This window comes from Hordeum vulgare, chromosome 5H (genome assembly GCF_904849725.1).
Source record: "Hordeum vulgare subsp. vulgare chromosome 5H, MorexV3_pseudomolecules_assembly, whole genome shotgun sequence".
NCBI lineage: Eukaryota > Viridiplantae > Streptophyta > Magnoliopsida > Poales > Poaceae > Hordeum > Hordeum vulgare.
Genome location: NC_058522.1, coordinates 185,430,707 through 185,458,640, shown reverse-complemented (window position 1 = coordinate 185,458,640; position 27,934 = coordinate 185,430,707). Strand labels below are relative to the sequence as shown.

At 42.6% G+C, this 27,934-nt stretch overlaps 1 pseudogene; it reads left to right on the top strand.

The window, feature by feature from the left end:
• The first annotated feature begins 7,213 nt into the window (after nt 1–7,213).
• Nucleotides 7,214–27,934, top strand: part of LOC123396483 — a 32,808-nt pseudogene continuing 12,087 nt past the window's right edge.

Sequence of the window (27,934 nt, the reverse complement as noted above, 5' to 3'; positions counted from 1 at the left end):
CTGGTTCTAGATAACTTGAAGTTAACTTAACTAAAATATGCCAACTGTGTGCGTAACCGTGACTGTCTCTTTCATGAGTTCTTTCTCCGATCGAGGACACGGTGGGGTTATGTCTCACGTACGTAGGTGTTCAGTATCATTCATTTGATCAACTTTAGTTCACGTCCGTTATGCGTAGAACATCCCCCTCTTTATTCTTGTACTCGTAAGTTTAGCCACCAAATATATGCTTAGCCGCTGCTGCAACCTCACCACTTAACCATACCTCACCCATTAATCTTTGCTAGTGTTGATACCTTTGGAAATGAGATTGCTGAGTCCCCTGTGGCTCATAGATTACTACAACACCAGTTGCAGGTACAGGTAAAGGTTACTCGACGCGAGCGCGTTGATTGTTCATTTGGAGTTGCTTCTTCTTCTTCTTCTTCATCGATCTAGGATGGGCTCCAGGCCGGCAGCCTGTGATAGCAAGGATGGACGTCGTTTCATTTTCTCGTTTGTTTTCGTCCGTAGTCGGAACCTGCTCTTACTCTTGATGAATATGCAATGTACTGATGTGACTCTAATGTAGATCGTGGCGAGTGTATGCCAATTCTATATATACCTCTTCTTTTCAGTACATGTACTTGTAACAATATCCATTCTTGCGACATGACGAGATGCGCTTCTATCCCTGACGAGGACCTCGTGACAAATTGAGGATAGGGACGCATCTTGGGCGTGACAGGCGTCCTGCACGAACTTGACGATCGTCAGCCATCGGAGCCGTGGAGCTTGGCCAAGGCGGAGCTGGGAGGAAACCTCGACACGCCCCTACCTGGCGCGTCAAATGTCGGATTTCGGGCTCCGCAAAACCCTAAGGATTCGAACACTAGGGCGTGTACGAAGGTCTCTCCCTGCTCTGCCTCGCCTAGCCAACTTCTCGATGGAAATGATGAAGGACTCACTCGATGGCGAGGGTAGCACAGGACACAAAAGTTTACCCGGGTGGTTGATGAATTAGTAAAGTGGCAAGGTGTATTGTTCTACCGTCCGAGTGAGCTCCCCCTCTCAAGTATCCTAGCCTCTCTATTTATAGCGGAGGCCCGGGTCCTCTTCCCTCATAGCTTCGGTGGGAAGGGATCCCACATCGGCCAATTTTGAAGGGGAACAGGAGAACATGCTCCCCTACCTAAAGGTGGTCTTCGCCTGCAAAGTAACTGTCCACACTGTAGGGTCGCGCCCGTGGGTGATGTTTGCCCTACTAGCGGGCGGCTGCGGCTTTGTTGCACTAGAAGGGAAACCTTCGAAAGATGCCTTTGGAACCCTTGTACGCTCCCGCATCCTTTGCGCAAAAGGGGTAACCGCCCCAACCTGCCATCTGTTGCTCGCATGTCCTTTCCTGGCATCACCCTTGACTCGTGAGGACCGACCTTGCCTCGGAATATCCGCCACTCTTGAGGGGTCCTGAGGAGGCCCCCGACGGGTCTTAACACAGCTCCTCCTCATGAGGGCCTTAACTTGAACGGTGTTGGGCCCGTTGGTTTGCTCGGGTGAGGCAGGCCCGCCCTGGGCCATAGGCAGGCGTGTCTGGGTACCCCCAGTCCTAGAACGCCGACATTTTCCCTATGAAAGAGAAGCATTAGCAAAAGAATGAGTAGACTTTTGACCATATGAGGAATTTTCTCCATGTGAAGACCGTGGTCCATACGAGGAATTTGATCTCGGGTTCGCTTTCTTCCTGCATGGTGTCATGAGAACATTCACTTAAAGATTTTGTAGGGAGCTCTTGGAAGCCCACACCATCCTCATAGGGGAACCATTCCACAAGTTACTTCAAACATATCTAGCAAATACTTAACCATACTAATGTTTCAAGAGTTTGTAGTTGGAGTAAAATAACTAATTAGAGTATTATGAAGTTTCACAATTAAAGCCACATAAAGTGGATGGATCTGCGGGGGAGTCCTTTTGCAGCAATTCATGAAGTTTTGGGGTACTGCTCAGGTTTGCAGTTGGATCCATTAGCATTCAACTTCCTTTCGAATGTAATACCCTCTTTCCTAGGGTTCCTATTGAGAATCTGCTTTTTGAGCACATCACAAAGGGTTTGATGCCCTTTGAGACTTTTGTACATGCCTCTCACATACAATCCATTCAACCCTGCATTATCGTCAGTGACACTTGTGGTGTCCTAAGTTGACGAATTTGTGACCACGTAAATAGTTTAAGAATTTGTAGCAATAGAAGCATCTGAACTTTCAGGTGAAGAATTCGCAGTTTTACGTTCGATGCATTTGAAACAAGGTGGAGCGAATTCCTCTTGAGGGGAACTGATCTATTGAGCAAGAAAATAATCGTTTTCCCTTCGAAGACATCATGAGGCACCCTTAGTTTCTCAAGATCTTTCTTTATTTGAAGAAATTCATAGGAAAGCTTCTCATGTCAGCAAAGGGAGTTTCATGACGACTCTAAAGGTTATCATACTTAGACTGAATACATTGACAATCAGCAGTGACATTTTGAGTCTAATCTATTTCGTCGTTCAACAGGTCATCACTTTTGTCTAACAATTTTTGAAGCTTTTCCATAGCATTCCATTGCTTCGTGGCAATATTATCTAGTTTGGATTAACTAGGTTTATGATAATCATCAGGTTCATCCTCACTTGAGTCGAAAGAGGAAGCATGTTTGAGTAACTTGGCACCTTTTGCCACGAAGCAATATGAGGGATCAAAGTCGTCATCGGCTCATCGTTGTCATAAGTGTCGTTGACAATGTCATTTTCCTGAATGATGTAGATGGACTTACTGACGAATGTTGTAGAAAGAGCTAGGCTTCCCACACTAGGGTCTGACTCCTCCTCAGATTCTTCCTCTTCCTCACATTCTTTAGATTCTTTTTCAGAATCCATTTCCTTGCCAATAAGTTCCCAAGACTTTCTAGAAATGCTCTTCTTGTGAGATGAGGACTTTGAAGACTTGTTCTTCTTCTTGTCGTCGGAACTATAATCCTTGTATTTCTTCTTCTTTGAGTCATTTTCCCAGCAAGCACAATTAGCAATGTAGTGGCCAAACTTCTTGCATTTGTGAAAAATCCTTTTCTTATAGTCCTATGATGAAGATTATGATTTATTCATAACACTTTCTAAAGATTTTCTAAATGGACGTTGTGTTGAAAACTTGTGGAATTTCCTCATGAGCATTGTTAGCTCCTCACCAAGTTCTTCAGGATCACCAAGATTGTTGTTAGATTCTTCTTCATCAAATGAGGAAATTCCCTTTACCTTCGATGCATGAGACCTCCTATAGCTTGGCCCATAAAGATATATTTTCTCTCCTTGTTGGAATACATGAGTACTGAGGCTTTCAAGAATATCACCAGGATCTTGCGACTTGTAGTGTCCATGCTCTTGAATCATCAAAGCCAGTGTGTCTAATGAGGAATCAAGAGATCTCAGTAGTTTCTTCACTACCTCATGGTTAGTGATGTTAGTGGCACCCAGAGCCTGGAGCTCTTTGGAGATATCACTCAGGCAATTGATGGTTTCCTGAATTTTTTTGTTATCGAGTATTCTGATCCAGTTGAAGAGATTGCGAAGAACATCAACTCAAGATTCACGTTGAGTTGAGATTCCTTCAATGACTTTGGACACCATGTCCCAGATGAGCCTCGTAGATTCCAAAGCACTCACTCTTCCATACTAACCTTTGCTCAAGTGGCCACGAATGATATTCTTTGCTTGAGACCCGAGTTGCTTGAATCTCTTCATATCAGCAACATTCATAGTGGGAGTGACAGAGGGAACACCGTTTTCCACAATGTATCAGAGATCGCTATCAATTTCATCAACATGCATACACATCTTATCCTTCCAGTAGGGGTAGTCCACTCCATCAAATTTAGGACACCCCACATAGACTTTGATCATACCTGTCGTCATCATAACTAAAACTCCATGTGGTTAAACCAAAATCACAAAAAACAAGGGAGTACCTTGCTCCGATACCAATTGAAAGTGCGTTATATCGACTAACGGGGGTGAATAAGGGATTTGTACAAATTAGTCACTTAGTAATTACTTCTTCAAGAATTTGTTATGTGAATAAATACTAGTATCGGATAAAGTACTCAAGTGCATGCATAACATGGAAGTAGCATAGTCATCATGATGAAATGAAATATACATAGAGCACAAGTAGCATGTACACAGGATAGGTGGGCGATACACAAGGTGACTGAAGAATTTGGGTTGAGGAAATTGAGAAAGTCTTCAGTCAAAGTCTTCAATCATTAACGGTCAATTTCATCAACATGTACTCGTGGAAATGAAAGGTTTGAGGAAATAGAAATAGGAGCTTACTGATGACAATGAGTTGATGACCGAGTTCCAACTGTTGTGACACTCGTACGTCTGGTTTGGAGTGGCTTGGTATTTAAACGAAAAGACGTCCCCGGACCGACAGTCCTTACTGTATTCTCCTTGAGCTAAGGCCACATAGACCTCGCCCAACCACTCGTGGCAAGTCGTCAAGGTAGACTTCCAAACCCTAACAAAATAGGTCAACCGACAATCCATAATTTCCTATTTGATGCACAAGAGCATCACGCCTAACCATTTGGAAGACGCACAATCTTCAAATTTTACGAGCGTCGATTCCCCATAGAAACAATCTCTTCAAAGATGCTCAATCACTTTGGGTTTCAGGTGTTTGGGTTTTAGGTTTTTGCTCACTGAGGATTTTCTCTCAAAGTCCTTGGAGGGTGGGTTGTCATCAAATGACACTTGTCAATTTCTCTCTTGGAGCATCCAACCAACTAGTGGTTGTGGGGTGGTTACTTATAGCCACGGTGCAACCCAACAAGATATGACATAAATGCCCCTATTGATATGACCGTTATGTGGATAAGATATTTCGGGACAGTTGGTGCTAAGCATAGCAATTATCAGAATTACAAAAAACAGTTATATGGATAAGATATTTCAGGGCAGCTCGCGCTGAGTATAGAACGATCAGAATTACAAATTAGGAAAGTTCTTAGGGCTATCATGTTCCTAATGGTAGGCAATTCGCACCAGCGAAATCTTGATTCCTCAGTCAAACCAATTTCCTCGGAGACCAAAATAAATTTGTCTCTAGCACTTAAGGATTTGACTCAGCTGCAAGAGATTTCCAAAGGCTTCATTTGAAGGATTGGTTATGTGTAGACCTTTGAGATGTGCATCACTTGAAAACATTTCCTTAGTATTACCTTGAACGCCTTTAATAGTACAGCGTTTTCTATGACTCAATGGATGGAAATCAAACTACAAAAAACAGAAGTCTTCATGCTTCATACTTCTCGCATCAATATATATCTTCATTTTAAAAGTCTTCAAGAAAGCATCAAATTCTTCAGTTAAAGACATTGATTTTTAGCGGTCAACATTCGTCGGATATAACAAACTCCTCGGCTACTTGTAGAGCATGTCTACACTCACAAACATATTAGTTCCTGAACCTATAAGTCTTCAATACACCAAAATCACTAAGGGGTAGTAGATTCACATACAGAAGGAGATGAGCATGCTTTCCTATTTGTTGTTGAGGGTGGCACTTATTGTGAAAGTATCACCCTTGCCTTCCTCCGATGTAGCCACTTGCTTCGTCTTGGGGATGGCCACCTTCTTTTTTATGCTCCTGGCGGCAGAGGTCTCTAGTAAGTCGTCGACGGGCGTGTTGTGCTCTACCACACGTTTCTAGGAATTATCGCCAGACTTGCTGAAATTCTTGTCCTTACCCTTCCCCCGGGACTTTTGTTCGAAAGATCAAGTGCCTTGTCGGCAGATGCTGCCACTACCTGTGGATAGTGGTTGTCGACATAGAGGACTATGATTTTGTTGTTGACATGGACGGTTACGACACTGATCAGTCCTAGCATCTTTAGTCTATTCTAGGCGGGGTGGGGCGCCGCCATGAACTTTGCGAGTCCCGGTCGGCCCAAGATTCCATTGTATGAAAGCAACAGCTTCTCAACATCGAAGAAAATTGTCTCTATTCTCAAGTTGAGCTCGCTACCGAACGTCACCGGCAGAGTAGTTTTTCCCATTGGGCTGAGATCTTCCTGGGTTAACTTCTCGGAATGTCCTTGTCGACTTGATATCCGTGTGGGAGATCTGCAGTGGTTTGATCACGTCTAGAGAGATCATGTTCAAGCCGACCCCACTATCTACCAACAACTTTGTGACCTTGAGGTTGCGGATTGTTGGCGACAACAACAATGGCACACACCTGATGACAGTTATGCGATCTTTGTGATCCTCAGCATCGAAGATGATGGAAGTGTTGGACCACTTGAGGGGTGTCCTTCGCTTTGTCTCTGTCTCTTCCACATTGACTTCATGGACCCATTGCTTGAGCTACCGATGGGAGGAGCGCAAAGATGCACCTCCATCAACACACATGGCATCTATTGCCTTCTGTAATTCTTGTTAATCAGACCCCTCTTCATCTCCATCATCATTGTCCTCGTCATCATATATTTAGTCTCGAACTCTATGAGTCTTCTATTTTAGCTGCTTGGCCTTGTCGCGATGACCACCACAACCACCATGTTTTTTCTTACTGGAACAACCAGCACCGTCTTGGCTCTCCTCCTTGTCGTGCCTTTCGTACTCCTGTTTTAGTGTCTCAGCAAGCTGTCCAACTTGATAGAATTTGGTGATGTCATGGACCTTGGCGATCTTGCAGTACAACATGTCGGTCTTTTCTCCTAACGTGATTTCATTGTCGCCGGAGCAAGCAGCAACCACCTTGCCGGATGCTTCAGACTAAGCCTTCTTGTCGGCTTTGGAGTTGCCATACCCTTCAATGGCCATGACTGCCATGCCCTTGCACTTTTGAATGCACTTTCGACCGTTCTTATTGTAGGCGAGCAGATCTTTGTCATCGTCGGAATAGACATCCAGGCGAGCGTCCTCTCCGGGGAGTCTCTTCCCTTCCTCGATGCGTGCACACTTGTCAGCCAGAGCATACAGCTTGGCAATGTCACATAACTTGTTGATTCTCATCTCCTCACACATCTGCCCATTGCAAATTTTTGTGTGGAACACAACAATCACAACAACCGGATGGATATTAGGGATGTTGTGGTCAACACGGCTAAATCTTTGTATGTATTTGCGGAGGGACTCGCCATATCTCTAGGGGATAATCTTCACATCGCTCGGCTATCCCTAGAGCTTGTTGCCCCCATGGTATGCACCAACAAGCTGGATGGACAGGTCAGCCCCAGGAGGAAAAGGACCGTTGTGGAAAGTTCATCAATCAACTTCTCACATTGGGTTTGAACGCCAACGGGAAGTAGTTTGCGGATACTTTCTCGTCGCATCCCCCGACTTCTTGCACCATGATGGTGTATACGCCAAGTAACTCAGATGGGCTGACCTTGCCGGCATATTTGTCTAGCAGGTAAGGCTTGAATGTCTTGGTGGAGGGCCAGCGGACTTGCTGCAACTCATGGATGAATGTCGGGCAACCTATCTTGTAGGGTAGGTTGTCGTGCACTCTGACCATAAGCTCATCAATGATTGAGACTGCACTGCTGCTCGATTGGCAATGTGTCTCTCGCCACCTCTCGATCGTGGTGTGGGCGTCGTCCTTTCATCTCGTCGTCCTTCCAGCACCACTCCCAGCAATGTGTCGTGCGGGCTCTGCCTCACGTGTTTGCAAGGGTCCTGCCGCCTCCGTGTTGTCGCCATTGGCGAAGCTCTGCAGGCTTTGGATGGTGGTCCTCTAGTCTTCCATATTTTCCGGTGCAGGTGGGAAGTTTAGCAAAAGTTGGGCTTGCACCGGAGATTCCTACCGATTGTTGGGAACGATACAGTGGGAGGTGTGGGTCGTGCTCCTACTCGTGACGGAGCCAGGAGGAGCGACACCTCTCCTGAACGCAAGTTGCCCTTCCTCACCAGAAGGTCGATGTCGATTTTTGCCATGAGCGTCCTAAGAATAATGCACAGTGGTCTTGTTTGTGTGTTGCCCGGGATCATCGCTGTTCCGTGGGGGTTGCTCGCATTCGTCTTGAGAAGGATGCGGCAGATGTCCCATTGTTGCAGTGATCGGAGACAACATTGCGCTAACAATGGTTGCAGCAACAGTAGTGGCTGCGATGGGGGATCCACCGCGTCCTTCACATGACCAATGCAAGCAGCCCCTACAGAAACAACGATGATCTTGGGCGGCACGTGGACAAGACCCCTATGCGTCAATCTCAAGACACGCAAGGCCAAAATTGACATCGACCTTCTGGTGAGCAAGGGCAACGTGCATCGGGGAGAGGTGTCATTCCTCCTAGCTCCATCGGGAGTAGGAACGCGACCCATGCCTTGCACCATGCCGTTCCCAACAACAGGGAGGAAGCTCCAGCGCAAGCACAACTTTTGTTGAACTTCACACTCGCATTGGAGAAGATGGAAGACTGGAGGTCCACCATCCAAATCCTGCTGAGCTTCGACAACCGTGACAAGTTGGATGTGGCAGGACCCTCATGAACACGCCAAGCAGAGCCCGCGGGGCACACTGTCGGGCATGGTGCTTGCGGGACACCCACTGTGCAATCACCCCCGCAGCAGCAACGACACCATGCCCACCAGAATGACATGATGGGTGAGATGTCCTTCATTTCATCAGACCCACAGCAGGAACGATATCAATGCCAAGTCATCAAGGAGAGACTAAAGGAGGACGCCCATGCCACCATTGAGAGGCGGTGGGAGACACATCGCCAATTGAATGGTCGTGCAGACCCAGCCATCGACGAGCCTACGCCCTGAGTGCACAACAGCCTACCCTACGAGATAGGTTGCCCCACATTTACCCACGAGGTGCGGCAAGACTGATGGCCCTCCACTAAGACGTTCGAGCCTCACATGTAGGAAAAATGTGAAGGCTAAGGTCAGCCCGTCCTAGTTCCTTGGCATATACACCATCACGGTCCAAGTTGCCGGGGGACGCGATGAGAACGTATCCGCGAACTATTTCCCATTGACATTCAAATGTAATGTGCGAAGTTGGTTGATGAACTTGACGTATGGGTCCATTTCCTCCTGAGTGGACCTATGCAACCAGTTTATTGGAGTATACCACGAGGGCCACAAGCTCTGGGGATGGCCTAACTACCTGCACATCATTCCTCAGGGAGACGGCGAGTCCCTCCACATATACATGTCGTACTGGAAGATCCATCTCACCAAGGGCCACAACCTCACCGAATGTCGTCAAGTGGAAAAATTGTCGAGAAACAGAAGCAAGAGTAGGAAAGGCGTGACAAGGAGAAGAGCCAAGATGATGCTAGTGTTTCTGGTAAGAAAAACTATGTGGGCCATGGTGGTCGCCTCGGGAAGGACAAGCTATAAAATCCACCTAGAGGCCGAGACAAGAAATCTCATGACAAGGACAATGATGATGGACATGAGGAGGGATCTGATGGCCAAGAATTCCAGAAGGCAAAAGATGCCATGTGTGTTGATGGAGGCGCATATTTGCACTCCTCCCACAGGCAACTCAAGTAGTGGGCTTGTGAAGACAATGATGCAGAGCTAGCTGCAGAAGCAAGTCAGCCCCTAAAGTTGTCCAACCCTCCCATCATCTACAATGTTGAGGATCACCCTGACCACATCATTGTCATTCGGTGTGTGCCATTGCTGGTGTCACCAACAATCCACAACCTCAAGGTCACAAAGATGTTGGTCGATAGTGGGACGTGCTTGAATTAGATCTCGCCTGACATGATCAAATGGATACAGATCCCTGACTCGGGTCTCAAGTTGACATGGTCATTCCAGGGAGTCAACCCTAGAATATCTCACCCCAAGTGGAAAATTACTATGTTGGTGACATTTGAAAGCACATATGCTCCCTTGGTGATTTTGATAGTTCATGACAACATACATTGTCTCTTGGACTAACAATCTTACCTAGATATTTCAGGAATAGTCCATGGAGAGCTTTGGCCAAAGGTTTATGTGAAGATGTCCCTTGATGCAAGAAAGGAATAATAGTGGCTCAAGCTTCAAGCTAGAATACTCTTCATTTTATATTTGTGAGAATCACTTTTGAGTCCATACGAAATCCAATACTATTAAAAGGGGGTGAGGTACTTAAATGAACTGATTTCTTAAAGTGCTCGAAGTTAGCCACAAAAATACTCAGTCATTTTTCCCATATAAACATTCCGTCAAAATCCACATACACAAACTCGGTATCGCCAACTTCCATATTATGGATCGAGTTTGAAATCAGACAGAAACCCTAGCCACTGCCATAAAACCGGTGCCACCGAATCCATATCGGTGCTACCGAGTTTACGTGACCAACTTTCGGGTGCCTCGGTACACAAAATCGGAATATCCGAGTTTGAGTATTGGTGCCGCCGAGTTTGGCCATATGACCGTTAGCCACCTTTTCGGTGCCACCGAGTCTCATATATCGGTCTGACAGAGATTCAAAAGTTCACACCATTGTGCAAAATAGTACCATAGAGTTTTCAACTTCTATGTTACCGAGTTTGCCACTTTGTGGGTAACGGTTGGATTTTGGCTGCTGCCTATATATACCCCTTCACCCACCTCTCATTGATGGGATAAGCACTCACAACACACACTTCATTGCCAGATCCATTTTCCGAGAGAGAACACCCTACTCATGTGTTGAGACCAAGATATTCCAATCCAATCATTTGAAACTTGATCTCAAGCCTCCCCAAACTGCTTTCCACCAAATCAACCTATCCTACCCATGCATATTCTATGAGAGAGTAATTTTGTGTTGAGGAGACTATCTTTATAAGCACAAGAGCAAGGAGTTCATTGATCTACCACATCTATTACCTTTTGGAGGGTGGTGCCTCCTTGATTGGTTAGGTGTCGCTTGGGAGCCTCCTACTTCGTGCTGTGGAGTTGAACCAAGATGTTTGTATGTGCAAGGAGATTACCTACTTCGTGAAGATCTACCGTGAGTAAGGCTAGTCCTCCGTGGACGGAAGCCATGGTGGAATAGACAAGGCCGCTTCTTTGTGGACCCTCTGTGGGTAAAGCACTCCATGGACTCTCTCACCCATGGATGTACAGTAGCGCCACCTATCGGAACCATGCCAAAAATCACCGTGTCAACCTCATGTGTTTGATCTCCCTACCTTACTCCGCTGCTATACTCTTAGAACTGCGTGCGTAGGGTGTACTTGACTTCTGCCTTGCACTTCTGCGTGCGTAGGATATAACCGCTAGATTTCTGCCTTCCCTGAAATTGGGTAAGTCTAGGAATTTATCTTGACAAGTAGTCTATTTAGCCCCCCCCATCAAGACACATATTGTATCGATCCCTCAATTGGTATCAGGGCAAGGTCTCTAAAACCTTGGTTTAACCACCATTGGAGGAAGATGAATGTGACTAGTTCAAGGAGTTTTAGTTGTAGAGTGCCCATTCTCAGTGGTGAGTATTTTAGACAATGGAAAGATGAAATGTTTGATATATTTTATGAGTTCCATTTGCGCACGTATGTTGAATATCCCTATGTGCCTCCCATTGATCCTATACATCCTTCTCATGATGATGAAATTGATATGCTTGGTAATGTGCTTAATCAGTTGCAAAACTTTGTCAATCTAATCATTAAAGGATTACCAAGAAATGTGCTTAATCAGTTGCAAAACTTGGCGTGTGATCATACCTTGTGGAAAGACTTAGAGAAAAGGTATCCATATTATTCCTTGAAAAATCTTGATATAGTTGTCCACAAATACATTGCTTTTTCAGAAAGTGAATCAACCAATTCTAATTTTGATAAATGCATATTTGAGCTTCGTGACCTCATGCGTGCCAAAGGAGATGTCATTACTATTAACAACATAATTATTGATGTTATTTGAATGCATAAACATGAACATTTTCATAGTCAAAATTCTGATGAAACTCTTGTTTCTTATGAGGGAACTTCATCCGATGATGATTATGTGGAGGATGGCTACTACGACGAAGGTGAGAACTTTGACATCGAGTATGAGAAGACCATGAGGAACGTTAGTCCTATGGCGAACCGTTGAGACTACATGGCCGGTAGTAAGGAGTGGGTTGTCGACAGTGGATTCACCGATCATATGACTGAAGATAAAGACAAGTTCCGTGAGATCACACCAAACCGTGGACCTCGAAGGTATGTGACTTTTGGAGATAACTCCAAGGGTAAGGTACTTGGTCTTGGTAAGGTGGACGTGGCTCATGATAGTTCCATTCAAAATGTCATGCTTGTTGAATCCACTGGCTACAATCTTGTTTTGTATCTAGACTAGCAGACTTTGGTTTCGATGTGCTATTTACGAAAGTTGAATGCCGAGTTTTTCGAAGCGACAACCATAAAATTGTCTTTAATGTTTTCGGTAGAGGTGATCTATACATTGTTGATTCTCTAAAATACACAAACCCCGTACATGTCTTATTGCAAAATATTCTAAATGTTGGTTATGGCATAGAAGGTTAGGACATGTAGGTATGCGTAACCTTGACAAACTTACCAAAGGTGAACATATTCTTGGTGTTAAAGATGTTATCTTTGACAAAGATAGACTTTGTAGTGCTTGTCAAGCAGGAAAGCAAGTTGGTGGAAGTCATCCCGTGAAGAACATCATGACTACCAGAATACCCCTCCAGCTGCTTCACATGGATCTCTTTGGTCCCAATCCTTACAAGAGCCTCAGTGGAAATTCTTATGGTTCAGTCATTGTTGATGATTTTTCCAGATTTACTTGGTTATTCTTTCTTAATGATAAGTCGCGGGTACAAAGGATATTCAAGTACTTTGCTCGAAAAGCTCAAAATCAGTCTAAAGTGAAGATCAAGAAGGTTCGGAGTGACAACGGAACGGAGTTCAAGAAAACTAATGTGGACACTTTTCTTAACAAAGAAGGTATCTCACATGAGTTCTCGGCGACGTACACACCTCAACAAAATGGAGTTGTTGAGAGGAAGAACCGGACTCTTATAGAGATGGCAAGAACGATGCTTGACGAATACAAGACTCCAAGATACTTTTGGGAAGAAGCCGTGGAAACAGCTTGCCATGCCATAAACCGGCTCTACCTGCAGAAGCTTCTTAGTAAAACAGCATACGAGCTACTCACCATTAACAAACCCCAAGTTGTATACTTTCGGGTATTCAGCTCTAAGTGGTATATTCTTGATAAGCATCATCGATCTAAATTTGCACCTAAATCTCATGAATGTTTCCTACTTGGTTACAGATCAAACCCTCGCATTTACCGTGTCTAAAACAACTTCACGCAAAAAGTTGAGGAGACGATAGATGTGAAGTTTGATCAGACTAACGGTTCACAAGTCGAACAATTGCCAATTGATGTAGGAGATAAGGAACCTTCGGAAGCGATCAAAGACTCGTCCATTGGCAAGATTCGTCCCATGGAGGTGATGGAATGCACTTCATCAACTCAACCTTCCTCACGTCAAGGTGAACCACAAAACAACATGGAAGCATCCACAAGCGGTACACGACATGATGAAGAAGAGGAAGAAGAACATCGTGATGATCCACATCAACCTTCCTCACCAACACCTCAAGGAGATGATGGCGTCAACGACAACGCTCAAGATGGTGATGATGAAGAATAAGCTCCACCATCCAACTACAAGAAGCTATCAAGAGTTAGATCATGAGTGTACAGAGATCATCCGTTGAATCAAATCTACGGTGACATAAAAACTGGGAGAATCACTCGCTCTAAATCTCGTTTAGCTAACCTTTGTGATCATTATTCTTTCATCTTTAGTATTGCACCTTTGAAGGTTGAAGAAGCTCTTCCAGATCCGGATAGGGTGAATGCCATGCATGAAGAGCTACACAACTTCGAGAGAAACAAAGTATGGACACTTGTTGAAAAGCGTGAAGGCGATCAGAAAATCATTGGTACAAGATGGGTGTTTCGGAACAAGCAAGATGAAGACGGACAAGTTGTACGCAACAAGGCACGTCCTGTAGCGCAAGGATACACCCAAGTCAAAGGTATGGACTACAGTGAGACTTATGCTCCTGTTGCTAGACTTGAAGCCATTCACATTCTTTTAGTGTATGCCAATCACCATGTTATAACTCTTTACCAAATGGATATGAAAATTGCCTTTCTCAATGGAGAAATTGAGGAGGAAGTTTATGTTAGTTAACCTCCTAGTTTTGTGAACCTAGAAAAACCCGATCATGTCTACAAACTTCGTAAAGCTTTATATGGTTTTAAACAAGCCCCTAGAGCTTGGTACAAATGTCTAATGAAGTTTCCCATTGAAAAAGGTTTTCATATTGGTAAAATTGATGCAACTTTATTCACTAAAAGAGTTAATGGCGAACTGTTTGTATGTCAAATCTATGTGGATGATATTATGTTTGGTTCTACTAACCCACATTTTAGTGAAAAGTTTGGAAAGTTGATGTTAGAGAAGTATGAGATGTCCATGATGTGTGAACTGAAGTTCTTCCTTGGATTGCAAATCCACTAATCGGGAGAAGGTACGTTTATCTCTCACACCAAGTACACCAAGGACTTAATCAGAAATTTCAACATGCAAGAATGCAAAGGTATGAGAACCCCCATGTCTACGAGTGGACATCTTTACCTCACTAAGGTGGACAAACTAGTTGATCAAAATGTTTATCGATAAGTCATTGGTTCATTGCTATATTTATGTGCATCCCGTCTTGATATCATGTTGAGTGTTTGCATGTGTTCCCGATACCAAGCAGCACCAAAAGAGTGTCATCTATTGGCTATGAAAATGATAGTGAGATACCTTATACATACACCCAACTTTGGCATAAGGTATCCTAAGGGATCTTATTTTAATCTTGTTGTCTATTCCGACACGGACTATGCCAGAGACAAGGTTGACAGGAAATCCACCTCGGGTACATGTCAATTTCTTGGGAGAACTCTTGTGTCTTGGTGATCTAAGAAACAAAACTTTGTATTCGTATCTACTGCCGAAGCTGGATACATTGCTGCTGGATCATGTTGTGCCCAGTTACTTTGGATGACTCAAACTCTTAAGGATTATGGCATCCATGTTAGAAAAGTTCCATTGTTATGTCACAATGAAAGTGCTATTAGGATTCCCTATAATCCTGTGCAACATTCTAGAACAAAGCATATCCAAGTGCGACATCATTTCATTCGTCATCATGTTGCTAAAGGAGATATCGATCTCAAGCATGTTTGCAGTGTCAAAAAACTATATGATATCTTGACCAAACCACTTTATGAGAAAGTGTTTTGTCTTTTTAGGAGTGAGTTGAACATCATTGATGCTTCAAACCTAAGCTAGACTCACTAGGATGCATGCAAGGGCATGAGCTTGATTGCCCATTTCATGATGCCATTGATATGACTATTTTATATCTTGGAAACTATGCTCCCTTGTATTGCATCTAACCCTTTTGTAGGAACTTAGAAGAAATATAATCCACAAGATTGCAATCAACTCACATCAAAAGCAACCTTGACATGGCCAAGTATCAACAACCTTTTCTTCAGAGATGGAGGAATAATACAACAAAATCATATCCTTGACAATTCTATGATATTGAATTTCACTCATGTCATTTCGATATATTATGATCTTCCTTGCATGACTAACCATTGTAGGTGAAAAATGAACCAAAACGACATGGATAGCTCCCAACTCAAGATGATCTTCATCAACTTTGAGCATCCACAACAAGTTTACCTACATGCCATGTCATCAACATCATTCGAAGGTATGTACTCATATTCTTGATAAAGCTTTACATCAACTCATGAGGTAAAGCAACACAAGTGATATGAAGACACTAAAAAGCTTAATCGAAAAATGGTAACCCCATTTTTGTGATAAACGATGAGTATGACCTATGATCAAGAAATCTTGCTTCACTCCTCAAGTCAAATACTCTAATATAGGTGACATAGTCACCGCCCCACATCTAGATGGAGTTTGTTATATGGTTCACATTTTTCATTGCAAATTTCATTCAAACCATTCAACTCTCATCTATATGTATGTATATTTAAAAAAAATCTGTTCTCTCTTCTTTTCCTTCTAAGTTGGTATCTTTTACATTTGGTATCTTATTCACTTTCAATCTTTACATATTTTTATTTTCTTTAAAAGTTTTGTGAAAAATCTACGTTCTTTTTCCGTTAAGGAGTTGATTTTCTTTGCAACCCGTTTTCACCGATCAGGGAAACTCGATCCAACTGATTTCTCCGTGAGGCCCAATTCTCATTCTCGGTTCTACCAAACTACTTTGCCTTTGTGTCTCTGATATTTTCATTGCCTTTGACTTTCTTCTATTTTTTGGCCATTTTCCTTAGGGGAGAAAGAGTATCAATGATCCCTTGTTTCATTGCCCTATATGTTTTTACTGAATCTTTTAGAAAACGAAGTCAGACATAGCATTTTTTTCTAGGGGGAGACAAATTCTCTAGGGGGAGAAAACCTCAATGATCCCATATACTATAAGAGGGAGAATTATACAGGATCCCTATTGTAGGAGGAGATTGTTCAAGGAACTCTAATTCATAACTAAGGGGGAGAAATTTCAATGTACCCTTACCAAGTATCAAGGGGGAGAAAAGTCAAATTCAAGGAACCCTTATCAAGAAAGAAGTATCAAGGATCCCTTTCTCTCAATGAGCCCTTACCCTCTGATCTTTTTGGCAATTAATTCCAAAAGGGGAGAAATATAAAAGTTTCCAACGAACCTAATTATAAGGGAGAAATATCATCAATAAGCTTACTTAAAGAGTGGTGAGGACATTACTACCTTTGATATTATCACAATCATTGCATATGCATATTTATTTGAGGTGATTTTTGATAAAACTCATGCAATAATTTATTTACATTATCCGGAACAAAAATACTTCAGCCGTTTTTATTTTATGCCTAAATGCAGAATGGCCGAACACTTGTATGAATCAAGTGTGATGACAAGGGAAGAGGAAATTGTAGTATGATATTAAAGAGGTCCTATCATGTCAAAGGAATTAATTATTTGTTGTTCAAGAAGTTCTCCCACGTCACTTTTATCCCAAGAGAATATAGAGTCCAAGTATTTCACGTTCCGGACTCAGATTCGGACTGCACGGACATACCTTCACCAAAACGGCTTCAACGTTTTCATCCGGACACCAAATTGCATGATTCATTTTGGGCTGCAAAGTAGATTTTATGTGCTTTCAGGCGCAATTGGAATCACCTTGAAATTCATCAGGAGCATAGATTTATCGACCAAACAATATGACGTTGCACCAGAATCCGAGTCAAACAACAAGTCCTAAGGTGTTGCACCACCTCCACTTGGGCCCATAGGCCTTGTACGACCTAGGGTTAGTTTTAGGCTGCCATGGGATGTCCTCCCACCTCCTTGGCCATTACCCCTTGCTCCTATATAAGTATATCAACCTAGTAAATTTTTGCTTGGGATTTGTTTAGTTAAAAGTTAGCTATAGTAACTTCGTATACTGCGTTTGTGTCCAACGACCAGACTAAGACCTCTTTTGGATCCCCAACCTTATCAATACTTCATCTATATTCGCAATATTCAAATTGCAATATCATATTCTTGCTTGTTCTTCAATTGCTTGCAGCAATAGACCTTCGTGGTCACGTTGATCGTGCTCCGGCGTAGTCAATAACCTCTTGGAGATTGGTTTAGCGATTGCTAAGGCACAACGTCGTGCACGTTTGTAGTCGGATCGTCAAAGTCGTCTCCAACAATCGACAGACACCTTCTCATCGAAAGATCGGGACCCTCCGCCTCTACCAACTGGTATCAGTTTTCACGTTGCTTGGCGAAAATTTCCTGTTATCCCTAGATTAGATTTATTTTTATAACCTATTACCTAACAAAAAACAACAAAAAAGTGTTAGATCTAGTCATCCTTTTTCCAAGCCAGTCTAAGTCTTTGCAATTTCATTTTTAGTGCTTGCATAGTTGAATTATCGGATGCATCGTCGTGTCAAGTTGCTGGTCTTAGCATCTAGTCTTTTAGAGTTTCGAGCTCTGTTCACAAGTTGTCACGCCGCCGCCTTACCATCTTCATCGCTAGTACCATATACCACCAGCACGCCGCTGTCATCTCTTTCGTTGTCGCCCACCACCATTCATCAATATTACCATGTTCTCCAATTGTTTATTGTCATTATCATACTTGAGGTCATTCACATCTGTGCTTGATCCAATCTGCATCTTAATTGGTTGTTCAAGAGAAGAGAAAAAAAAGTGAGAGGAAAAAATAGAAAAAAAGTTAGAGAAAATAGGGAGAAAAAGTAAAAAAGTGAGAGAAAAAAAGACAGAAGAGAAAAAAACTATACAAATTTCGGATATATCTATAGTCAATCCCGTACGAGAATTCGGATTGAAAACTCTTTTGTGCACTATTCAGTAAAACTGGTGTATCTTCCTCATAAGAAGTCCGTTTTGACTCCACGAGTACTCAAATTTGAGCTATCGACGAGCTGTATCTGAATAGTTGATCAAGCTAGTTCATTATTGTCACCTCCAAATCGGCTTGTAGATAGGACTTCTTGCCTCCGAACGTCAGGAACACAATTTGTCAATATTTTTTAGGTCTGTTTCCGAGTTTTTTGAGTCCTCATACGATCTTGGAATTGAGAATAGCATGCTTACTTTAATTTCTAAAAATAATTAGAGGGTTCTTTATTATTTCGGATCGGAGGAGAAAGCGCGGGAGTTCTAATAGGACTTTGAGACTAGAAAAATCCTTCGGGCTGCTGAGAACAGAGGGAAGTAGTTGCTGATTATTTGTGCTTTCGAAAGCTTGAGTCAGTAGCATTTTTGAGAAAAAATATCAGAAATTTGACATCATATTTTCAAGATCGAAGTTCTAGAGATAGTTTTGATTTATCCTGCTTGGGGTTCATTTATCATCACTATCTTTACTGTCATTGTGATCTTCACTTATATCTTCCTATCCAGAGCTACTTCATATCATCCATTGCTGTTAGTTATGCTTTGACGTGACTCCGTTAGTGTTCTAAGCTCGCATCTCTAGTACTGTCTAGCTTAGGACCAGCACAGTACCGTCGTTGAGCGTTTATTCAAAATTGCATATCTGAGATTGGCTTGACGGATTTGTGACACACCACCACCACCACCACTTCCCAGTAGTTCATAGGAACAATATTTTTGGATTTTGATTAGTATCCAGAGTTGTCAATCCATGGGCTTCTTCGATTGTGGGAGACGTGCCACCAAAACAACCGTTACGAGAGATGCATAGAGATCCAAATGTGCACGATCAGGTTAATGTTTCTATACCATCATTTAATGGTCGTTTTAGACCAGCTTTATATATTGAATGGGAATTTGAAATAAATGATATATTTTCTTCCCATAATTTTGTTGAACATAAGAAAGTTACGGTCCCGGTTGGTTCTTTCACCGGCTATGCTTAAGTTTGGTGGAGTGTATATTGTCGGTTACACCCTGATTATATACCTACTACTTGGGATGATTTGAAACTTGCCATGAGTACTACATTCGTTCCTGCTTATTATACTCGTGACATGATTAAAAGGTTACAACATTTAAAACAAGGTAGTGACAACGTAACAAAATATTATGATGATTTACAAACAACCTTGTTGCATTCCTCATTAGTAGAAAGTGAAGAAGATTTTACGGATAGATTTTGGGGAGGATTAAACCATGATATCTGGGAGATACTAATTCATGAAAAGTGTTATCCTATGGATCATTTGTTTCCTCTTTCTTGAAAAGCTGAAGAGAAAATAAAACGACGTCTTGCCCACAAGGAGAAAGAGTGCAAGGTGCTTATTCCAAAAGTTATTATGGTTATTCCTTCAACTACTGGGCGTACGATGACAACCACATCAATTGTTGTGAGGGTTATATCACCTTCACCATGTGACACGTTACCATCGAGAGTGGCTACATCATCTGAGTTGATCATAAGAGGTAATGACAAAGGTACTTATCTTCCACTTCCACATGAGTATGATGATTGCCTTGTCAATTGCAATGTAGCATGTGATGAGGTACCAATTACTTTGGTCACACAACCTATTTTGGAGGACTATATTCATGATTTGACTTTGCCATGTGATCAACTAAGTACAATATCAACAATGTTGAGTGAAACGATTGAATTAATTGTTGATGAAAAAGAACCATGTCAATTAGAGAATAAATCAAATTTGCATCAAATATTTTTTGAAACAATTGTGCCACTGTTTAATTATTTTGATATGACCTCTAATCATGGTGGTGATTCTATGTCAAATGACTTGTTGCATGTTTGTTTATTTAAGCATGTTGTAGCATGTAAATTTGAAACAATGAAGGTGTATTCACCAATGTTAGGATGGTTTAATGATGAACATTGTCAATCTTTTGATATGAATAAGGACTTCACTCATATGTGCAAGTTGAGTTGCAATATTTCATGCTTTCTACTTCTTTTGATAATATTTTCGTTTTATATTTCATAACATATCAAAGTTACTCATGTATACATGTGTTATATGTGCAAAAACCAAGGGAAGTAAAAATGGATGACATATATATATACAACATGTACACCTTGTCTCTTTTGTTAGCAAAATTTCAGATTAAGCAACGCCGAGGATGTCTTTATTTTCAAAAAGGGGAGGATGATGAGGACACGACTACCTTTGATATTATAACAATCATTGCATATGCGTATTTATTTGAGGTGATTTATGATATAACTCATGCAACAATTTATTTATGTTATCCAGAACAAAAATACTTCACCTGTTTTTATTTTATGCCTAAATGCAGAATGGTCGAACACTTGTATGAATCACGTGTGATGACAAGGGAAGAGAAAATGGTTGTATGATATTCAAGAGGGCCTCTCATTTCAAAGGAAATAATTAGTTGTTGTTCAATAAGTTCTCTCACGTCACTTTTCGCCCAAGAGAAGATAGAGTCCAAGTCTTTCACGTTCTCGACTCAGATTCGGACTACACGGACATACCTGCACCAAAACGGCTTCAACTTTTTCATCCAGACTCCAAATTGCGTGATTAATTTTGGGCTGCAAAGTTGATTTTATGTGCTTTCAGACCCACTTGGACTCACCAAACAATATGATGTTGCACCAGAATCCGAGTCAAACTACAAGTCTAAAGGTGTTGCACCACCTCCACTTGGGACCATAGGCCTTGTACGACCTTGGGTTAGTTTTAGGCTGCCTTGGGATGTCCTCCCACCTCCTTGGCCGTCACCCCTTGCTCCTATATAAGTAGATCAACCAAGTAGCTTTTTTGCTTGGGATTTTTTTAGTTAAAAGTTAGCCATTGCAACTTCGTGTACTTCGTTTGTCCAACGACCAGACTAAGACCACTTTTGGATCCCAACCCTTATCAATACTTCATCTATATTCACAATATTCAGATTGCAATATCATATTCTTGCTTGTTCTTCGATTGCTTGCAGGAATAGACCTTCATGGTCAGGTTGATCGTGCTCCGGCGTGGTCAATAACCTCTTGGAGATTGGTTTAGAGATTCCTAAGGCGCAACACCGTGCACGTTTGTAGTCGGATCGTCAAAGTCATCTCAAGCAAATCGATAGACACCTTCTCATTGAAAGATTGGGACCCTCCGCCTCTACCAAGCTTACTTAAAGAAGGAGAAATTTCTCTAAGGGGAGATATCCGTTCCTAAGGAAAGTCTACCTAAGGGGAGATCTACCTATGGCAGATGTATCAAACCTCACATATTAAGGGGGAGAGAGATAAAATTGTTTCAGTTATCTTTACTATCTCTTGACTGAACGTGTCTTTCCCTACCTACTACCAATATTTACATACTACGATTCAGGGGGGAGAGTTAATCCTACATATTCATTCTTAGGGGAGAAAGTTCTTATTTCTTTTGGAGACATATCTCTCATCAAATTCTATTTGAAATATATCCTCAATATCTTGGTATTTTTGAACCTCTTTACATGTTTACAATGAAGTACCCTTATGTTTTCTAGCATTTGTTTTCCCATTTGTACTCCTACTGCTAAAATGCTCATGATCCTCAAGGTAAGTATATGCATCAAATCCTTGTTCATGATAATGTCTTGTTTCTTGCACATATTGTTTGCAAGAGGGAGTTTTGAACATGGAAGGCCTTCATTCACACATGTTTGATGCATATAGCCAAGATGTATATGACATGTCTTGTCCTTCTACCATGTGTGTGACCATGCAATCCAAAGCAATTATCCTTTAAAGTAATTGCACACATTTAGGGGGAGCTTGCACTAGTCATATTTCTTTCAAAGTTGTCATATTCTTATGATTATCTTTCTTTGAAGCTTTGATTGTATGTTTTCATCAATGACCAAAAGGAGGGATTTTGAAAGCACATATGCTACCTAGGTGATTTTGATAATTCATGACAACATGCATCGTCTCTTCGACTAACACTTTTACCTACATATTTCAGCAATACTCCATGGAGAGCTTTCGCTAATGGTTTATGTGGAGATGCCCCATGATGCAAGAAAGGAATAATATTGGCTCAAGCTTCAAGATAGAAGACTCTTCATTTTATATCTGTGAGAAATCACTTCTGAGTCCATAGGAAAGCCAATACTATTAAAAGGGGTGAGGTAGTTAAATGAACCGATTGCTCAAAGTGCTCAAAGTTAGCCACCAAAATACTTAGTCATTTTTCCCACATAACCGTTCTATCAAAATCCACATACACAATTTCGGTGCCAACAACTTTCATATTGTGGACCCACCGAGTTTGACCTCAGACAGAAACCCTAGCCACTGCCACCAAATTGGTGCAACGGAATCCATATCGGTGCTACCGAGTTTGGGTGACCAACTTTCGGGTGCCTCTATACAAAAAATCGGAATTTCTGAGTTTGAGTGTCGGTGCTACCGAGTTTGGCCATCTGGCCGTTAGCCACCATTTCTGTGCCACCGAGTCTCACATAACAGTCTCACCGAGATTCAAAAGTTCACACCTTTGTGCTAATCGGTACCACCGAGTTTTCAACTTTGGTGTCACCAAGTTTGCAACTTGGTATGTAACAGTTGGGTTTTGGTTGCTGCCTATATATGCCCCTTCACCCATCTCTCATTCGTGGGAGAATCATTCAGAACACACACTTCATTGCCATATCCATTTTCTGAGAGAGAACCACCTAATCATGTGTTGATACCAAGATATTCCAATCCAAACATTTGAAACTTGATCTCTTGCCTCCCCAAACTGCTTTCCACCAAATCAACCTCTCTTACCCATGCATATTCTGTGAGAGAGTGATTTTGTGTTGAGGAGACTATCTTTAGAAGCACAAGATCAAGGAGTTCATTGATCTACCACATCTATTACCTTTTGGAGGGTGGTGCCTCCTACATTGCTTAGGTGTCGCTTGGGAGCCTCCTACATCGTATTGTGTAGTTGAACCAAGATGTTTGTAAGGGTAAGGAGATCGCCTACTTTGTCAAGATCTACCGTGAGTAAGATTGGTCCTCCGTGGACGGAAACCATGGTGGAATAGACAGGGCCACTTCTTTGTGGACTCTCCGTGGATGGAGCCCTCCGTGGACTCTCGCAACCGTTACCTTCCTTGGGTTGCAGTCTCCACCAACATTGACGTATGATAGCGCCACCTATCGGAACCATGCCAAAAATCAGCATGTCAATCTCATGCGTTTGATCTCCCTAGCTTACTCTACATTACACTTGCATGTTTTACATTCCATTGTTATACTTTAGAACTGCATGTGTAGGGTGTACTTGACTTGTTATAACTGCTAGATTTCTGCCTTCCTTGAAATTTGGTTAGGCTAGAAATTTTATCTTGACAAGTAGTTTATTCACACCCCCTCTAGACACATCTTCTATCGATCCCTCAATATTCGGCAGCGAGGTCAACATTAGAATAGAGAGGGTTTTTTTCTATGTTGCGAATATGTCACTACCTTACAATGGAATCTTGGGTTGATCGACACTAGCGAAGTCCATGGCGGCGTCTCACAACACCTAGAATACACCAAACTTGCTAGGAACGATGAGCGCCATCAACGTCCATGCCGACAACAAAAATGCAGTCTTGTGCATCGATAAGCTCTAGCTGGAGGCACTGGCAGGATTTACCGACAAGGCACCTACTCCTGCCGACCAAAGTCCTAGGGAAGTGCACCGTAGAGCGCAACAAGCACATCAACGACTTACCAAAGACCTCTGCCGCGATGAGCAAGAAAACAAGGTGACCATCCCCAAGAAGAAGCAACTGGCTGCACGGGAGGACAAGAAGGGTGGAACTTTCACCATAAGTGCCACCATTGACCATCACCATATGTGTTTGCATGCGAGCCATCTGACATCCCCAGTGATCCAAGGTTGGTGATTGAGAACCACCTTTTCATTTATCCAGATGGACGCCCCATCAAGTACAAGGTCCAAAAGCAAGCCCTAGAGTGGCAGGAGTTCATTAACAAAGAAATCAAGAAAGTTGAAGCAACGGATCTAATCACAGATTTGATCCACCCCATGTGGCTAGAAAATCTAGTGGTAGTGCGGAAACCAAGCGAGAAGTGGAGGATTTGCATTGACTTCACTGATATCAATAAAGCTTGTCCGAAAGACGCTTTCCCCTTGCCATGCATCGATCAAATAGGGGATTAAACTACCAACTGTGACTTGTTGTCGTTCCTTGACGCTTATTCTGGCTACCATAAAATTTACACGACCAAGGAAGATGAAGAGAAAACCACATTCATTTCTCCATGTGGCACGTACTGCTTAAAGCGTGTGACTTTCTAGTTGAAGAGTGCTAGTACAACATTTTCAAAGGCCGTCCACATTTGTTTTGAGCCACAGCTGCACAAAAATGTGGAGGCATATATGGACGACGTAGTATTGAAACCATGAACAATGCCTCGCTGATTCAAGTCTTAGAAGAAACCTTTGGAAACCTGTGAAAGATTAACTTGAAGCATAACCATAAGAAGTGCTTGTTTGGAGTACCACCCGACAAGATCCTCAGGTTCTATGTGTCACAACATGGGATCAAATCTAACCCCACAAAGATTGAGGTAATCGTGCAGTTGGAGGCACCAAAGCGCATCAAGGACACACATCACTAGGCGGGATGCTTTGTCGCCCTCAACAGGTTCATTTCCAAATCTCGGAAATGCACCCTACCTTTTTAAAAATCCTGAAAAAGGCAGGTCCAATGAAAGGACACTGAAAGCGGAGGCAGTGCTGCAAGATTTGAAGAAATACATGTCCTCAAAACCAATACTAGTTGTGCCTAAACCAAGCCAAATTCAACTCTCGCAAGCCAAAGAGCAAACAACACAAGTACATCGCAAGGAGCGGAACAACGGGTTGTGCAAAGAAGAAGGTGGTGCGATGACAAGTCTACTTTGTCAGCTCTCTCTTGCAAGGGGGCTAGGTCAAGGTTCTCTGGAGTACAAAAAGTAATTTTTAGCCTTCTAGTTGTTTCTCGGAATCCATGCCACTACTTCCAAGCACATCATATCAATCCCATCACTCGCTTTGTGTAGCAACTCATCTTGACAAATACAGAATTAACCAGCAGGGTTGTCAACTGGGTGTTGTAGATGGATAGATTTGACCTAAGTTTTGAAAGCACGACAACATACAAAGAAGAGCCTTGGTGGAGTTCATGTCCCAATGGACACCAATGCAAGACGAGAAATTCCAGAAACAATCCTCCAAGGCAAGAAAGCACCACATATATGGACCATGTACTTTGATGGGCCATTTTCTCTACAAGGCATCGGTGCCGAAGTATATGGTCGACGTGCATTTTCCCCGAGAGGTATCAAAAACAACACAACTGAGTATGAACGATTACTTGCTAGTCTACGGATAGCAATTGACCATGGTATCAGAAAATTTATAGTCCGACGATACTCACAACTTGTTGTCCGTCAAGTAAAAAAATACCAGAGCCGTGTGATGGAAGCATTCATAGATGAGGTGAGGAAGTTGGGAGAGCACTTTGATAGTCTACAAGTGGAGCACACCCCTCGCACGGAAAATAGTATTGTTGATGACCTGTCGAAGCAAGAAGTTCAGAAGTTGCCTGTGGACCCAGGCACTTTTGTACTCCGATTGACTCTACCATCGGTCATGCCATCAGCATAGCAAGCTAAGAAAAGAACTTTCGACTGTCCTGACTATTTCCAGGCACATCCATCAGTGGCCATGAAGAAGGTTGTCGGAAGCGACAAAACGCCTGCTGGTGAATAGCAAGCCCCGGCACACCCGATGGTCCTTGCCGTGGAAGCTAGCACTCTGGCGGCGGAAGTAATGCATTGGGTCCTTGTCGTCGAGCCACAAGCTTCGGCATGGGCGTAGTAGATCATCCAATACCTCCTGATAGGAGATCTCCCCAAGAAACAAGAGCAAGCTGAAAAAGTAGCCCGACAATTAAGTATGTACCAATTCGTGAACAACACTTTGTGCAAGAGGAGGCCAAATGGGGTCAAACTTAAGTGAATTTTACAGGAAGATGTATGAAAGCTGTTGGTGGAGATCCATGAAGGGATATGCAGATCCCACATTGGATCCCATGCGCTTGTCGATAAGGTGTTTCGTCAAGGATTTGACTGGTCGACAGCCCTTCAAGATACCTTCATCGTGGTAACCACGTGTGAAGCATGCCAATTCCATGCGAAGCATATACATCAACTAGCACAACCCTTCACACCACACAACTCTCCTAGGGGTTCAAGATACTCGGCCCTTTCCTTCATGCTATCGGGGGCTTTGAGTTCTGGTTCGTTGTAGTCGACAAGTTTACCAAGTGGGCTGAAGTGGAGCCGATAAGGAAGATAATATTGCAAGGAACAGTCAAGTTTGTCAAAGGAATAGTTTGTCATTTCGGTGTGCCCAACAGGATCATCATCGATAATGGCACAATTGGAGCCAAGCATTGTTTTCTTCAGTTTCCCACCCCAGGAGCAGCTGCCAAGTAGAGAGGGCAAACGCTGAAGTGTTGCCGGGCCTCAAGACAAGAACTTTCGACAAGCTGCCCAAGCACATATTTACCAATTTATATTATTTTTGAACTCTAACATATTGACAATTGCATATTTTCAGTTGCTATTTTCTGCATGTTTTTCACTTTTCAAGTTTACTATACCAAACAAAGTCCAGTTGACCTGAAACTTTTTGGATATTTTTTTAGGACCATAAGAAGACTAACAAGCATTGGAAGAAGGCTGTGGCCACATGAAGGACCCACAAACCAACCTAGAGCGGCTTGGTGGCGCCCTATTGGCTTGTGGGCCCCTCAAGGCCCTCCCGACTCGGTTCTCCACCTTATACATTCTCCATTAAGCTAAAAACCCAAAAGCAGTCCTCAGACAGTTTTTATGCAGCCGCAAGTCTTTGTTCTGATGGGAGGACATCTGGAGCTCCATGCTGGCACCCTGCCGTAGGGGGAAACGATTATGATAGTCATCTTCATGAACCTTGCTGCCCTCATGATGCTGTAATAGTAGTTGACCATAGACCTACGGGTCCATAGCTAGTACCTAGATGACAATCTATCTATTTGTTGATCTTCAATACAATTATCACCGCATCTTCGCTTTGATCCACATGATGTAATTACTTTTGTGCATTGCATTTGTTGGGACCGATGAACTGTGGGTTTATGTTCAAATTATTCATGAGAAATATTTGAGTCTTGTGTGAATACAAATATGATTCGTATGTGCATGAATATGATAGATTCGTGATCCTCTCCGATCTATAGAAATAGTTTGGTCAACTAGATTGATATTTCTTCGATGACAGAGGTGCATTGTAGTAGGTTCAACCTGGGTAATTTCTATATCCTAGTGACAGTAGGAGACAAGATGTGTCTTTGT